Here is a 16,009-nt window from a genome sequence, read left to right on the forward strand (position 1 = left end):
GTCAGGTGAGGCTTCCTGTGACTTTCAGTCACTCTCCATTGTCTTTTCTTTGCTTACCCAGTTCCTGGCTGACTAGCTACCTATCACCTTTCTCTGTCCCAGAGGCTATACCCCAGCTTCTTCCTCTGAAGGAAGGTACCCACGGCTGGCCCCAGAGCCCAGTCCCCAGTACTCATTCTGAGGCTGATTCTACATGTCCCCATTGTTCACTCAGAGACTACACTCTTAACTTCCCTCACCAGAGGCTAGGTCCTTTCTTCTGAATTCAGAAGCTACACACTCGCTCCCTACCCCAAAGGCCAAATCCATACCTACCCTGGGGTTTCTGAAAGCTTGGTTCTCATTGCCATGCCAATCCAAAACAAAGACAAGGTTTTGAGAAAAAGGAAAAAGGTTTATTGCTTTACCAGCAAAAGTGAAACACACGGGACTCCTATCCCAGAGTCTGTGATTCTCCTCTTTGGAGGGAGCAGGGGGTGTTTTAAAGAGGCGATTCAAAGACTACATTCTAGGTGTTCTCTGTCCAAGTTGTAATTCACTTGTTAATTTGGGAAATAGTCATTTCTTAGATCTTCTGGTATCATCTCTGAAATCTGAAATGACTTCATTCCTGTGGTGGGTGTGTGCTCAAGCACAGATAACTTTGCCAGGGATGGGGAAGAAAGGTAACTCTGTTCCTGGTGAGATTATGAAGGGAAGGATTAGGGAAAGGGAGAGATTAAGGGCAGGAAAAAGAAACACGTACTTTTTAAAGTAAGCTGCAGTGCTAGATTGGCAAGGGCTCTCTATTCAGGGCATAAAGCGCACAGACCGCTGCTACACTTGCAGAAGGTGAATTTTGATTTCAGTTCCAGAAACTAAGTCCACACCACTCACATCACAGACTCAACCCTGCATCTCACCCTAGAAGGTGCCTCCCTGTGTTTCCTTGAAGAAGCTCAGTCCCTTTCCCTTGCCCCTGGGGTTAATGTCCCCACCTCTCCCACCAGAAGCTCACTCCAGCTTTTCCTTCCAAGCTTTCAGCACTCTATTGTTTGTCCCAACTGCAATCTTTTGTCCCAGCGGGAAGCCGGGTATGCATTTGCCTTCCTTCTGTTGTTTCTGAGGGGAGACCTCCACATAAACACTTTTGTTCTAAGTTCTGAGTTGGCAAAGAAAGGTACACATCGTGACAGGTAACTCACGCACCCGTTAGAACAAGCATCACGATTTTTTTTTTTTTTCTTTTTAGTAGCAGGGATTGAACCCAGGGGCACATAACCACTGAACTACATTCCCTACTCTTTTTACTTTTGAGACAGGGTCTCACTAAGTTGCTGATAGCCTAAATTGCTGCGGCTGGGCTCAAATTTGCAATCCTCCTGCCTCAGCCTCCCTAGTCACTGGTAGCCTGTAATCCCAGTGGCTCATGAGACTGAGGCAGGAGGTTCTCGAGTTCAAAGCCAGCCTCAGCGACTTGGTGAGGCCCTAAACAACTCAGTGAGACCCCGATTCTAAATAAAATACAAAACCACCCCTGGGTTCAATTGCTGATACCAAAAAACAAACAAAAAATCTTTTGTCTCTGATAAGCAGGCAGTTACAGTGTGAAATGGAAAAATAACCAAAGTAATGCCATTTTGTTCTGACCTGACTGTATTATATGCTTGCTTGTAATGTTTTCTTTTCAGCCTCCTGAAGCTGTATCTATGTTGACAGTACAGTGGGATCTTCTGTATCCCTGACTATGGGCCTAACGTATAATAAAAATGGCTGAAATGTGTAATAAAAACAACTCTCTCATGTAATCAAAATGTCTCAACAAGGTCTTTTCTGACCTACATGTGCCTCAGTGGTCCTTGTTGTTTTTGTGAATTTTGCCTTTATAAACTCTGTACTTCTAAAATTCAGTTCTTTGAGGCATTAGCCTGTTCCCAGTCACTGCTTGCCTGGCATGCTCATTAAAAAAAACCTTTTCCCTTTCAGTTTGGCTCATTACGCATGGCGGTTTGTAATTTTCCCACACCCTGTAACATTCGGAGCTAAGAATCTAAGAGAAACTCCATGACAGGGAGATAGGGATGAAACAGGGCCCCTTTGAAATTAAAATCTGATTTGTTTTAGTTCTTGAACTTTCTCATGCTGAGGATGGAACTAGACGACTCCCTGGCCCAGGCTAGTGCTAAGGAAGTTAAAATGGATCTATTCCCTGACTAAATCTTCCCTGACTAGCACAGCCTAGCTAAATCTACAGTTTCTGCAAACTTAACCGCATTTGGGGGGTGGGGGAAATCTAGCTGCTTCTCCCTGAGTTGGATCAAGCTGTTATTAAATTCATTTTTCCTTTCTATATCCTTTCATTTCTTACACAGCTGGTGGCTGGATTCATCCAGCTGGGATCCAGGTAGGTTCCTTGGTTTTGACTGCTGGTAACAGGGACTTTAACTTCCATATTATTTACATTTCAAAAGACATGGCTGGACAGGGGCTTTTAAGAAAAACACTTCTAAACTGTAAAGGTGACAAGTTGACTCTCTCAGTCTTTCAAAAAAGGTTTACATCGAAGGGGTAGGAGATTTACAAATAGATTTCTCCTGGAAAGACTCTAAAGGGGTGAGCACAAAGTCTAGATCCTTGCTGGGGACAAAGAAAACTCAATTGAACTTTTTATTTACCATGAGAATTGAAACGTTCTTCCCATGGGGTTAAGTAGGGTTTTTTATTTTTTGGTCTTCAGAATTCTAACTAGTGTGTTGCCTAAGATACCAGAGTAGACCAGTTCTTAACCATGTGCATTCATGGTAAATTCTAAAACGGGAATGGAGCCTAGAGACCCCCCGACGAGCTACATTGAGGACGACAGCGATGCCTACAGCTGTCACCGCAAGTGGACCAACTGGCTTTGGACTCCGATGCTTGCCTGCACCGAAGGCTTTTTGTTTTTCCTTTCTTAAACCCAAGCCCTTCGCTCCCTCCTTTGGAACACACTCTGTGTTCACCCGAACCTGCGTCTTCCCAATGGCAACTCCTGAGGCTCCACAAGAACCTGTTTTGTACTTTAGTCTCAACACTGATGAGAGACCCGCGATCAGGGTGTCACACGGAAGCCAGAGGGCCGGACTCCACCCGAGTGCCTGGACGAGAATGTGTCCCCGTTTTTGAGGACTTCCACAGGCCCCTGAAGGAGGGCGCGGGTGCCGAAGAGTAAAGGCTCACACTGCGACTCGGGAAACCGACCAGCCCAGGTTGTCTCCTCCTCGAGTAAAATGGCGACGATCCCACGGCTCGCGGGCGGCACGAAGTCGGACCTCGGGGGTGCTGACGTTAAGTGGGGTGCCCAGGGACTTCGGCTACGTCAGACAGAAAACCCTGGAAGGCAGGACAACCGCTCGCTAGCACTACGGTCGGCCGGACTCGCTGGCCGGAAATGCCGTCGCCGCGTGGCCCCGCGTCCGGAAGTGTTTGCGGAAGTTCTCGCCGAGGCTTCTGGGGAATGTAGTCTTTTTTTTTTTTTTTTTTTTTTTTGGAGCGGGGCCGAGGGACTAGGCACTTCTCCCGGGGACCTGTGGTCTGTTTTCACCACGGGAATTTTAAGAAAGGAGACTGGGAGGCTGTCGCTACAGTAGCCATTATGCTGGTGAATTATCCACGGCACGGCCCACAAGCGGCTCCGTGGCGGCCAAGCGGAGCCGGAACCTGCGAGGATCCTGGGAACTGTGATTCCGGCGTGGGTCAGCAGCGTTGGTCGGAGGGCCCGGTCCAGCTGGCCCGGGTGAGAGAGCGCGGTAGAGTGTGGCTCGTGGGGGCGAGGCAATGGGAGTGACCAGCCCCGAGTCCCAGAGTTGCTGGGCGCTGGAGCTACTCGGACCTGTCTTCCGTGCCTGGGGTGAGCGTGACCTGGAACTCTGATTTCTTTTTTGAAAGGAGTAGAATTATCTTGACCAAGCAATTCCTGGATCGGGAGGACGGTAGCAGTCATGCATCCCGGGATTTGTTTAAGCTGTGAGGATGACTTCAGCCAGGGCCAAATAGATAAAATGGTTGAGCATCCTCTGTGGCTGGGGTGGGACTAGGGCCGTGTGCAGTGGCGTTCATTTGAGTCCTGCATCTCTGAATGCCTATGGGAACCCAAGGCTGATCATGAATGCCCAAGATTTTGTTTTCTGTTTTTATTGGTGGACTAGATATGTCCCAAGTGGTGAATGGGTGGGCGTGGGAGGGAGTGAGTCTCAGGTCTTTATGTGCCTTGGTTTGTTGAGGTGGAAGCGGGAAGTAGGTAGAGGTGAGCCTGACTTTGTCAGATATCCTTGGAGGGTCTTGGGAATGTGCCTTGGATCTGGACCCCCTGGGGCTTTTACTGGGTGGGAGGTACTTTGTACTTAAGTGATGATGGTGGACTGCAGCACCCTGGCCTGCATGTAGGCAGAATTTTGATGGGGTGCAGATCTGTTCCCAGTTTTTGGTTGAGTAGCATTACCCATTCTGCTTTGTGGCAGAGATCCCTGATTTTGTTGTAATGTAGGTGGCCGGTTTGGTTGATTTCCCCTTTCCTTATCTGCTTTTCTCTCATGTGTTTGGAGCTAAAAGGTAGGGTGGGGACCTCCAAGGGCTGTTGGTTGATTATCCAAATCACTTCCAGCATTTGAAGGAACAGGAAAATTAAAATTCTATTTTTAATTTTTTTGGTAAGGTAACTTTTGAACCTACCCAGTAGAATTATGCAGTGAACTCCCACAGGCCCATAACCAAATCCAATATTTGTTAACTCATGGCCAGTCTTCTTTCATCTATATACTCTCAACTCCTGCATGTAGATATACTTGAAGAGTTGTCAGACCCCCACTACTGACATTACCACTGACCCAACTGGCTAAGGGTCTGGCACTGCACAACTAGCATTCAAATCCCGGCAGTTTCTAGCTTTGTCTTGAGCTAGATATGTACCTCTGCCTCAGTTCATCACAAGACCTATGGCATGGAGCTTCTGGGAGGTAGAACTTGTTTGGTGACTGGAATCCTCTGGTATATAGAAAGAGTGCAGAAAGTGTTAACGAATACTAATAATTACAACTTGAGGGCCAAACACATTTAAGGGATGAATATGTAAGGGCAGCAGGTCAGGGCAGGGCAGGGCAAGGCTGTATTCTGATGCCCACACCTGGCTCTGTCTCTCAGAAGCTGTCTCCATTTCTCCATTCTTCTCTTCTCTGACAGATCTATGGCTTTTTTTTTTCTCTTCAAATGGGATTTAACCCAGGGGCGCTTTACCACTGAGCAACCTCCCCAGCCATTTTTATAGTTTTATTTTTAATTTTGAGACAGAGGTCTTATTAAATTGTTGAAGGCCTCATTGAGGCTGTTCTTGAACTGGGAATCCTCCTGTCTTGAACTTGCAATCCTTCTGTCTCAGCCTCCTGGGGCCGCTGGGATTACAGGTGTGCACCCGGATTTTTTTTTTTTTTTTTTTTTTTTTTTAAGAAGAGGCGCTCCTTCATTTTAAACTTGAGGCTTTCTCCTTTGGCTGCTGGGGTCCAGGAGATAATCCTGAAGCTCACATGCCTGTTTTCTCCTAAGGTCCACTTCTTCGGATCCCTGTCTACCAGGAAAGGACTATCTGTAGAGACTTCTGGGCTCTTGGCAACCTCCTTTCAGGAGGTTAACCTCCTCTTAACCTTTCACCTTCTAGAGTCTTCTCTGCTCCAAATCATGGGTGAATCTGCTTTACTTAACCTGATGTCTTGTGCTTTGCAATGTCCCATTGAGGTTCCAGGCTCTCCTTTTTCCCCCAGGCTGTTTTGAGGGCAAGGGCTTTGACAGGGATTATTCCTCTAGACCTGTGCTCTTGTTCAGTTCCCACCATCCTGTGCCAACATCATTTCATCGTGGCTGCTGGATTCCCAGGGCTTTATCAGCTGCTGTGAAAATCAAAATTAAAAAAAAAAAAAAATGATGGTAACCGCCATTGATTGGGCCATTGTTCTGTGCCAGGCACTGGGCTCTCCAAACATCATAATATTTTATTCCCTCAACAATTTGAAAGTTAGAAGTCAGGATTGCCATTTTATAGACGTGGCACGGTATAGAGGTAAAGAAACTTTATCTGTGTGACACGGCTGGGTCAGGTGGAATTGGCATTTAGAGCCTTGTCAGTTTACCCAAACTTTGAGCTTTCTTTCTGTGCTGTTAGCTTTTTCCTGCTCAGCATCCCTGCCTGTTCTCTGATGGTATGGCAAGTTCAGGACTGTGTCCGAGGTACAGTCACAGATCCTAGCACATTGATATGCCAATCAGTAGTGAGGACCGGGGCAAGGTGAGAATGGGTTTTTGGCTTTAGGACCTTATAGTAGCTTGTTTTACTATTCGTCAAATACCCTGGCATTCCTCCTATGTGGCCTCTCCTTAAGGGTAAATACCTCTTACCCTGGTGAACTCGGGGGTGGTCATGTGATTTGATTTGCCAGTGAGCTGTGGTCAGAAATCTCTCTTTGGGTAGGATTTTTACTTTTTATTTTTATTTTACTTTTTGGTACTAGGGATTGAAGTCAGGAGCATTCTATCACTGAGTGGCATCCCAAACCTTTTTATTTTTTTGAGATCTTTGTAAAGTTGTCGAGGGTATTGCTCAGCAACTTTGAGGCTAATCACAGCCTGAAACCTGTTATCCTCCTGTCTCAGCCTCCCAGGTTGCTGGGATTACAGGCATATGCCACTGTGGCTGGCAGCAGAGAAGTTTTAAGAGCCCATGAATGGTTCTCCACCTTTTATCTCCCTCTTCCACTTCTGCTCACCATTTCCAAATAGAGTCTGCTGTTAGCCTTGGTCCTGGAGTGAAGATGACATATGGCACAATTATAGTTGGCAGATATGGAGGCTGAGGAAGAAATCTTCATCTTGTCAAGCACTGACATTTTGAAACCTGGTTTGTTACTATAGAACATTCTCTTAATGAGACTCAAGAATTCTAGGCTTGGCTCTGACACTCAGTGGCTGTGTAATGTTAAGGTCAAGGAAGCCCAACTCTTAGGTGCTTCAGTTTCCTCCTCTGTAAGATGGGAAGATCAACAGTATCTACATCTGGGCAGTGTCTTGGAGAGTAATGGAACTCTGTGCCTAGTGTAGCACCTGCCTTGTAACATTAGCTACAGGTACCAAGTTTGCTAGGAGAAAGAAGGCTGTTGTGCTGTAGTAATATGTGACCCAGGACTCTCAGTGGCTCACACAGCAATCTAACCTTAAACCCAATCTTTTTACTCCTTTTGTGTAGGTTGTAGCTCTCACCATGACCTTTTACAGGAAAACCTACATCCCTTTTCAGGACATTCTGTTCTCAGGAGAGCGATGATGGAATCAGGCAATGCTTAGAAGTAGCACTGTTACTTTCACTCGCATTTCATCGTCCAAGGCAAGTCACAAGGCCAAGCCTGATAACGGGCAAGGATGGGATCCTTGCTGAAGTACAGTTCCGTTGTACAGAAACAGTAACCGGGGGCAGTGATAAAATCGATCACAAAGACCTGTTTTTTTCTAGTCACTAGCAAAATGACAGAGGTATATTCCTTGTTACAAGAAGTTCACAGTCTAGTAAAAGCCATATAAATTCTAAAAACATGTAGTGGAGTTGCAGTACGGTGTGACTAAGGTTAGAGGCCCATGTTGGACAGAAGAGGAGGTGAGCATCTCTGCTTGTGGTATTGGGGAATGGATCACAGGAGCATCTCAGGGGAACCCCAGTTATTCTCAGAAGGGTGCTAGCAATAGCAGTTTCTTGAGTTTAGGTTCTGGACAAGGTATCTGAGGAACTCCTGCATGTGGTCTTCCTCCTAACACCACCATGTGGTCTAATACCACCTGCCTCTTTCAGGACCCCGCAAATTAAGTACTTAGACTTGGACCCCTCAGAAGCCGTGAATGCACTTCTCTAATAAAGTTATGTGGTCTGCACACACAGAAATGGAAAGGGGGGTTATATTTAGAGAGTCATCATGAGACCTGGAGCTCTCCTAAGTTTAGAACCCCCCAAGCTCTGTGGAGTACAGAGACACTGAGGATTGAACATACATGGGACCTCGGCCTGGGGGAGTTAGAAGGTGAATCCTGCATGTCCTGATTGGTCTCGGAGGAGACATTCAGAGGCTCCTTCTCCATAGGCATTATGCCATATTCTGTCTTCTCTCTAACTCAGGTTTCAAAGAGCAGAGACTGATCCAAAACGTGGAATTTGAATCTGAGATGCAAAGAGGGAAGAAAGTATAAGTCTTGAAAGGTAAGGGAGAGTGGCAGGAGACAGTTGAGGGCCTATAGGCTGGAAAAGGATGAAAGCAGAAAATCAGGGAGCCCCTGTAGAAGGAAACTCCATGTTTGTTGAATGGGGAGGGTGTGAGAGGATGGGATCCTTGCTGGAGAGTCATAGGCGTAGGGACCACAATAAAGGCCCAACAACATCACATGGCTTCTCCAGCCCACAGACCCTGGAAGCATGGAAACAAGATGGGCTTTTACACTTAGGGTTGGAAGTGGTCACTGCAGCAGCAGAAATCCATCTTGAGATGAAATAACATCTATCTGGGCCTCCAATGGAACTTCAAGGATACTCTGGACTGACTGCGAGGCCATGGTGTTGCTTGGTCCCTCTGCCCTGGGAGATCAGAAGCAGGAGAAGGTTTTACCTTCAAAAATGGGGAAGATATGGAGACCATGAAGTAACTGACTCAAAATCACAAGGCAGAAGGTAAGAATTTTTGATGGGCTGGACAGGTGAAATTCTCAGCTTCACCAGAGAATGTTTTAGGTCACAGCTGAGTAAACTGGCTACTTACCCCATCCTGAGGCTCAGAAGAGCTGCCTCCTGAGCATCCTGGGAGTTCTGCTCTTATGGCCTCTTTTTCTTCCCTTAGGTTTGCCATCTAACAATATTGACTGACTCCAAAAAAAGGAGGGAAAGCCCCAAATGCTGGTGAGCTGTGGTTCTTTCCTCCCTCCTTCATCTTGAATTGCTGCCTCCTTTAAGGAATAGACATATATTCTCTTGCTTGAGAAGGAAGAAGGCAGCCAACATTTAGGCAGATGAGGTAAGCATTAGGGGCTTTTTTGAAAATGGTTGTCAGCCAGACATGATGGCACATACCTGTGTTCCCACCTACTAGGGAGGCTGAGGCAGGAGGATCACGCAGGTTCAAGGTGAGCCTTTCCATCCCCTAATACCACAAGTGGACAATGCAACAGTCAAGGATTTTACAGATGTCATTTAGAACCTAAGTTCTGCTGAGTGTAGAGGTACACCCCTGTAATCACAGCAGCTTGGGAGACTGAGGCAGGAGGATGGCAAGTGAGCCAGCAACTTAGTGAGACCCTGTCTCTAAATTTAAAAAAAGGAGGTGGGTGGCTTGGGATGTGGCTCAGTGGTAAAGTGCCCCTGGGTTCAATCTCTGGTACCCAAAAAATAAAAATAAATAAATAAAACAAGATAAAAATTTTTTTTTGATACCAGGAATTGAACCCATGGGTGTGCTTAGCCACTGAGCCACATCTCCATCCCGTTTTTTATAATTTATTTAGAGACATGGTCTCACAAAGTTGCTTAGGGCCTCGCTAAGTTGCTGAGGCTGACCTGGAACTTGCGATCCTCCTGCTTGGCCTCCTGAGCTGCTGGGTTTATGGGCGTGCACCACTGTGCCTGACAAAATAAGAATTTTTTTTTTCTTTTCGGGTACCAGGGATTGAACTCAGGGGCACTGGACCACTGAGCCACATCCCCAGCCCTATTTTGTATTTTATTTAGAGACAGGGTCTCAATGAGTTTCTTAGCACCTCACTGTTGCTGAGGCTGACTTTGAATTTGTGATCCTCCTGTCTCTGCCTCCTGAGCTGCTGGGATTACAGGTGTGCGCCACTGTGCCTGGCCCAAAATAAGAATAAAAAAAAAATGTTTTCTAATATTTTCTCCGCTAAATCCTCACCTTCCCCTGGTGCCCAGCACAAGCTGTACATCCTTAATGGTTATTTTTCTTCTCTTGTCTCATTTTCTGTCTTTCTATCTCTGACTCTCTCCCTTTCAGAGCCTCAAGGTCACTCCTGAACACTGCTTCATTTTTCTATTGACACACACATTGTTTCTCCCAAGAAATCATAAGATTTTGAAGGTCTGGAATTTGTTTTGTGTCACTTATGTGCTAAACAGATTTTACCAGAAAGCCAGGGATGTAGTCATGCCCAGAAAAAGTTTTTTAGAGAAGCATATACTCGGAAATGAAATAGATCAAATTCTCGAATGTCCAGACTTTCCAGGGCCAGGGAGCTGTGGTCCTCATAAGGGAGACAGTGGTGGTGGCTTGGCGTACATTTACTTCTTTTTATAGGTACCAGTTACATTCAGGAGTGTGACTGTGATCTTCAGGGAGCCAGAGTGGAAAACACTGAGCACTGAGCAGAGGAACCTATGCAAAGAAGCAATGCTGGAAAACTCCTGGAATGGCTCATGTTGGGTAATGCTGTTTTCTTTCCTTTCCTTAATTCCGTAGAGGTTTATTGATCCTCTACTGTCTTCCTTCCAGAAAATGTTCTAGACACATAAAACATATTTATACATGAAATAACCATCCCTGCCCCATTAGGCTTTCTTTCTAGTGTAAGGCTGGGCAGATAGTAAACAAAGGCTTCATATACCAGGGCATGATAGTATAGTGAAAGCGATAATCCTCTCAGAGTAAGAATAATAAGAGAAAGCAGGGTAAGTGGTATTGAGTGTGATAGGTGTTTTTGTCAACTTTTTCACTGCTGTGGCTAAAAGATCTGACCAGAGGAAAAATTGGGGGGGGCTCATGGTTTCAGAGGTTTCAGTCCAAGGACGGCTCCATTCCTCAGGGCTGGAGGTGAGGTTGAATATCATGGCAGAAGAGTGTGGCAGAGGGAAGTAGCTCACATGGTGTCAGGAGGCAGAGAGAGGGACTCAACTCACCAGATACAAATATATACCCCAAAGCCACGACCCCAAATGCCCACCTTCTTCAGCCACACCCTACCTGCCTTCACTTACCACTCAGTTAATCCTATCAGGGGATTTATTCACTGATTTGTTTAAGACTCCCACAACCCAGTCACTTCTCTGAACCTTCTTGCATTGTCTTACATGTGAGCTTTTGGGGGGCACCTCACATCTAAACCATAACACAGGGTGACTAGCTGAATTTTTTTTTTTTTTTTTTTTTTTTTTAGTATTTGGTATTGAACCCAGGAATGCTTTACCACTGAGCTACATCCCCAGCCCCCAACCCCCCTTTTAAAATATTTTTATTTTGAGACAGGATCTCACTAAGTTGTTTAGGACTCACTAAGTTGATAAGGCTGGCTTCACACTGATCCTGTCTCAGTCTCCTGAGTTGCTGAGATCATAGGTCTGTGTCACTGTGCTTGGCTTTGGCTGGCTAAACTTTGAAATCGTATACCTGAAATCATTGAGGAAGTGACATTTGACCAAAGGCAAAATGTGGTGATAGTGGTGACTTAGATGATTTTAGTAGAGGGAATAGACTAACTATAATGGCAGCTGTTTACAGAGCAGAGTGCTTGCTTGACGAGTTCCCTGTCAGACACATAGAAGTTGTTTCTGGTATGGACTTTCTGTATTTTTACAAAAAATGTCACATGTAAAAATGGAATATAGAAGAGTTACTGGTGGGAAACAAATTGTGTTGTTTGTATATTACCAATTGCAGGCTTGATGGTAAGACCCTCTCCATCCCAGACAATGCAACAGAACTCAGCAGCCTGGCTGGGGCTCCTCTAACCGAAAACTCCCTTTTTTCAGCAGAGCCAAAGCCAGAAACCTCCCCTTGTTCCTCCTGCCTTGTGGCTGTCTCCTGGCAGCAGTTCCTCAGCCAACAGGTGCTTCAGATCTTTCCAGAGTCATGTGCAGAAGGTTTCTTTCCTCCGGGAGATTCCAGCCTAGGGTGTCAGAAGCAGCAGGAGCAACAGCCATGCTGTTAGAATGAAAGCATCAAAATTGAGAGTCAGAGGTAGCTTCATACCCTTGTGGGTGAGGATGCAGAAGAGAGAGACCTTGAGGACATCACCCAGTACATTCCAAGGACGTTCTGCAAGTCCTAGAGAAGTCAACGCAGTGGTAGAATCAGAGCCCTCTTCAGCCCAAAGGGTTAACCTTGTATAATAGGACAAAGGGTCGAAGGAGTTGGAAACCTTGGGATTTGGAGCAGAGTCAGCTGTAGAGAGTGCGAGCCAGACTGTAGCCCCAAGGCAACTTCATTACAAAAGCCAGGACCCTCCTGGGCAAGTCCTGTTTGCATTGATTGTGGGTGAGGCTTTACAGACATCATCAGACGCCACTGAGTCTTTAACCAGAAGCTCAGCCTCAACAGACACCAGAGAGCACATTCAGAAGAGGAACCTTTCTTGTGCCGGAAGTGGGTCAAAGCTTTAGAAATAAGTCCATCCTCAGTTGACATCAGCAGACTAGCTCAGGGGAGAAGTCCTGCGTTTACGGCGAGTGCGGGCAAGGCTTTAGCCAGAGGCCATCCTTCTTCAGACACCAGAGGACACAACCAGGTGAGAAACCCTCCATGTGCCTGCAGTGTGGACGAGGCTTCGGGGATAAGTGGACCCTCAGAAACCACCAGAGGCCACACCCAGGGGAGAAGCCTCTGTTTGCAGGGAGTGTGGGTGAAGAGTTTGCTGTAAATCAACCCTCATTGAACAAAAGAGGGCACACCCAGGAGAGAAGCCTTCTGTGTGCACTGCATGTGGGTAAGGTTTTAGCTACACCTCCTTGTCCACAAGAAGACACTTGGGGAAAAGCAAAGTTTTAGGCAGAAGTCAAATCACATCAGACACCAGGAGACACACTGAGAGGAGAAGTCTTGTACGTGCAGGAATCCTGGGCAAGACATGAGCCCTCAGTCACACTTCATCTCACACCAGAGAGACACACCGGAAGTGGTCCACACGTGCGTGTGGAGTATGAGTGATGTTTCAGAGGTGTGTCACCCCTCTTAGGCATGGAAAGACACATGGAGGAGAGGAGCCTCATGGAGTGTACAGCATGGATAGCTCTGTAGCCACAGGTCAGCCTCACTGCACACAAGAGGGCATGCTTGGGGGACAGATTCGTATGTGCAGGGACTGTGGCAACATCCAGTGACAGCCCTGGAGAATAATAAATGTCACAGGTTCAGGGTGCTGGTGAGCATCAGCCAAAGAGTGAAAGTCAGCACAAGAGGGCCATCTGTGGTCACATGCCACAGGGAGAATCCATTGATGCCGTGGACCCTGCCCAGGTGACCTTTCAGGGCTGACACCCCAGCAGCTTGAGAGAAAAGGACTGCTGCTTGCAGAGATGGGTTTAGTTCTAGCACCAGCTCTCAGCCACAGGGAGCTGCAGAACCTGGGCTCTGCCCTTTCCCAGGAGGAGCGCTTGACCAATCACCTATTGATGCCAGCAGGTAAAACCTCACCCCTGTTCCCAAGGATCATTCCAGATCCAGAGGTCCCCTCTGGACTGAATGATCTCTCAGTTGCCCATACATCGCAGGTCAACCTCTTCCTCTGCCCAGTCCTGCCTTCACTCCACGGTGAACCCTGATTCTCCATTTCTGTTTCAGCAGGGAACCTAATCTAGCACCTGATGTGTGTAAGGTGTGGATGAGGCTTAGGCCATGCCATCCCTCAGCAAATGCCAGAGTATACAGAGAAGCAGCTCTGGGGGTGCTGGGACAGGAGGGGACTGGCAAGGACTTAGGGAAGAGGCACACTTCCCAGGAGAACAGCTTTTTCGGCAGAAGCGTTACACGGGGATGTGAGATGTGTTAGCAATATGTTAAACCTCATCTGCAACAGGATACGCTCAGGGAGGGGGTTGTGTGGGCAGGGCTTGTAAGTGGAGCTTTACCCTGATTCTCCTCTTCAGCAGACAAGAGGGCAGAGTCCTGCCACCCTAAATCTTTGCCTCGCCCATCTCTGAGGGCGTTTCAGCAGAAGCCTTGACCCTACTGTGAATGAGAGTAAAGATGGCAGTAACAATTACATAGACATTTTCCAACTTTTTGTAATCAGATGGAATAAAAAAGTAGGTGTTATTTAAGTAATCAAAGAATGATCCACTTGTTTTCTTTTCATACACCAGTTCTTTGCCATGATTTCTTGCCCTTTGTTCTGATCATATTCTCTTAAATAAAAAAGCTTAGACCGTGGACCCTTATCACTCATCTGACCAGAAAGGTCAAGGAGTTCAAATTCACGGCCTGGGGTTCTGGGGTTCGGGCTTGGGATTAAACCCTTGAGAATCCATGGAATGGATTTCTTGGAGAATCTAGTCCTTTGCATGAGAGGAAGTGATTAGATTATGGAGACAGACCACCTACAGGGAGGGAATTTTGCAGCCTCCAGGGTCTGGGTGACCTCCCCACTTGCTCTGGCTTCTGTGAAAGCTCTCTCTCCTGGGTGTCCTTCTTTCTGCTTCTGCTGAATCCTCCTCTGCCCCCTGAAGGATGTCTGTTCCTCAGTTGTCCATTCACGTCCTCCGGTGCCAGGGAGTCTTTTTTTTTTTTTTTTTTTTTTTTTTTTTTTTTTTTTTTTTGGGTGCTGGGGATCAAACCCAGGGCCTTGTGCTTACAAGGCAAGCACTCTACCAACTGAGCTATCTCCCCAGCCCGCCAGGGAGTCTTTAGCCACATCCCCTCTGCAGCTTTCTGGACTCCAGGGACAGGTCCTTTAGATAGGCCCATCTGCTCTCCAGGCACGAGTCAGTGCTTCCAAACTCACAGCCACTCTCACATCAGCAGTGTGTCGAAGACCCCCACGTGCAGCTGCAAATGTCCCCTCAGCCCTCTCATCCTAGGATCCAGTTCTGCTAATGGCGCCCCAGGACATCCCTCTAAGTGACCCAGGACAACCTCGCCATACTCCTCCGTTGTTTTTACACAAGGATCTTCCCGTTAGCCACGCCCTTGCCTCTCTTCCCTGAGCCCAAATCGTTCAGATTTTTGACAACTCTGTATGCCCTGGCTCTGGTTCTGTTTGGGCCAATAGCTATTCTGGAAAGGGGCTGCCTAGGCTTCAGCAAATTTGCTTGCCCAACTGGAGTTTGCCAGGTCTACAAAATGGGTATCAGTCTTGGAGAGTCAGAAAAAGCAGTGTTTTTATATCCCATCAGAGGACAGGGCAGAAAAGGGAGCCAAAAGGGAGGCCCTAGCTCCAAGGCCTCTACCTCTACCCTGTCTGTGAAGTCGGCTTTCCAGTGACTTCTCAGCAGCAGCTCCTGGGAAGGGTGTGAATGCCTGGGAATGCGGAGCCCCGCTCAGTCACATTTCCCTCCCTGTCCCTTTGCTAGAACTACCCTTACAGCACAAGCACTCTGCTTCTGCATGTCTATGGGGATATATTCTCTAGGGGTTTGAAGAATGATTATCTTGTTCAGATAATCCCAATATCTCTTCTTGTGTCCTGTCATTGGGAAAGACGAAGATGAAAATTATGCACATTTAAAAAAAATTATACACTTTTTTTTTTTTGATATGGGGGATTGAACTCAGGAACACTTAACCACTGAGCTACATCCCCAGCCATTTTTGAGACAGGATCTTGCTATATTTGCTTAGAGACTTGCTAAGTTGCTTAGGGCCTTGCAGAATTGCTAAGGCTGGCCTTGAACTTGTGATCCTTATGCCTCAGCCTCCTTAGTTGTTGGGATTACAGGCGTGCACCACCACACCTGGCTAGATTTCTTTAAAAAACTGAATAACCCCACTAACAGGTAGCAACTTCAGAAGTGGATCAGGGAAAGGATTGTCAGTCCTAGCCTAACCAAGGGATAGGAGTAAAGAGGTCATCTTTGTATCTTGGAAAGTGGCTTCTCAGGGATACTGCTCACTGGTGACTTTGTCTCTTGCAAGTGCTGTTGGAATCAGGGCCCCTTCACCCTGAGGAACCCTCAGAGTGAACTTCCCAGTTACTTGGATTAGGTGCCCAAGGAGGAGGAGCTATTTTTGTACTGAAAGGATTTATTTCCTATATGAGATCAGTG

The 16,009-nt window shown here is 46.8% G+C and overlaps 1 long non-coding RNA gene across 10 annotated transcripts; it reads left to right on the forward strand.

Moving 5' to 3' along the window:
• The first annotated feature begins 3,515 nt into the window (after window positions 1–3,515).
• Window positions 3,516–14,519, forward strand: LOC306653753. Of its 10 annotated transcripts, none has more exons than XR_013761774.1 (7): window positions 3,516–3,865; window positions 7,244–8,066; window positions 8,162–8,242; window positions 8,485–8,707; window positions 8,874–9,047; window positions 10,335–10,460; window positions 11,783–14,519. It is a non-coding gene; the product is annotated as an uncharacterized lncRNA (long non-coding RNA). The 10 variants fall into 10 exon arrangements; XR_013761775.1 differs by having other exon boundaries at window positions 8,566–8,707; XR_013761770.1 differs by having other exon boundaries at window positions 7,244–8,242; window positions 11,691–14,519.
• Window positions 14,520–16,009: the final 1,490 nt, after the last annotated feature.

The sequence above is a fragment of the Sciurus vulgaris genome (genome assembly GCF_902686455.1).
Source record: "Sciurus vulgaris genome assembly, chromosome: 2".
In the NCBI taxonomy this organism is placed as follows: Eukaryota; Metazoa; Chordata; class Mammalia; order Rodentia; family Sciuridae; genus Sciurus; species Sciurus vulgaris.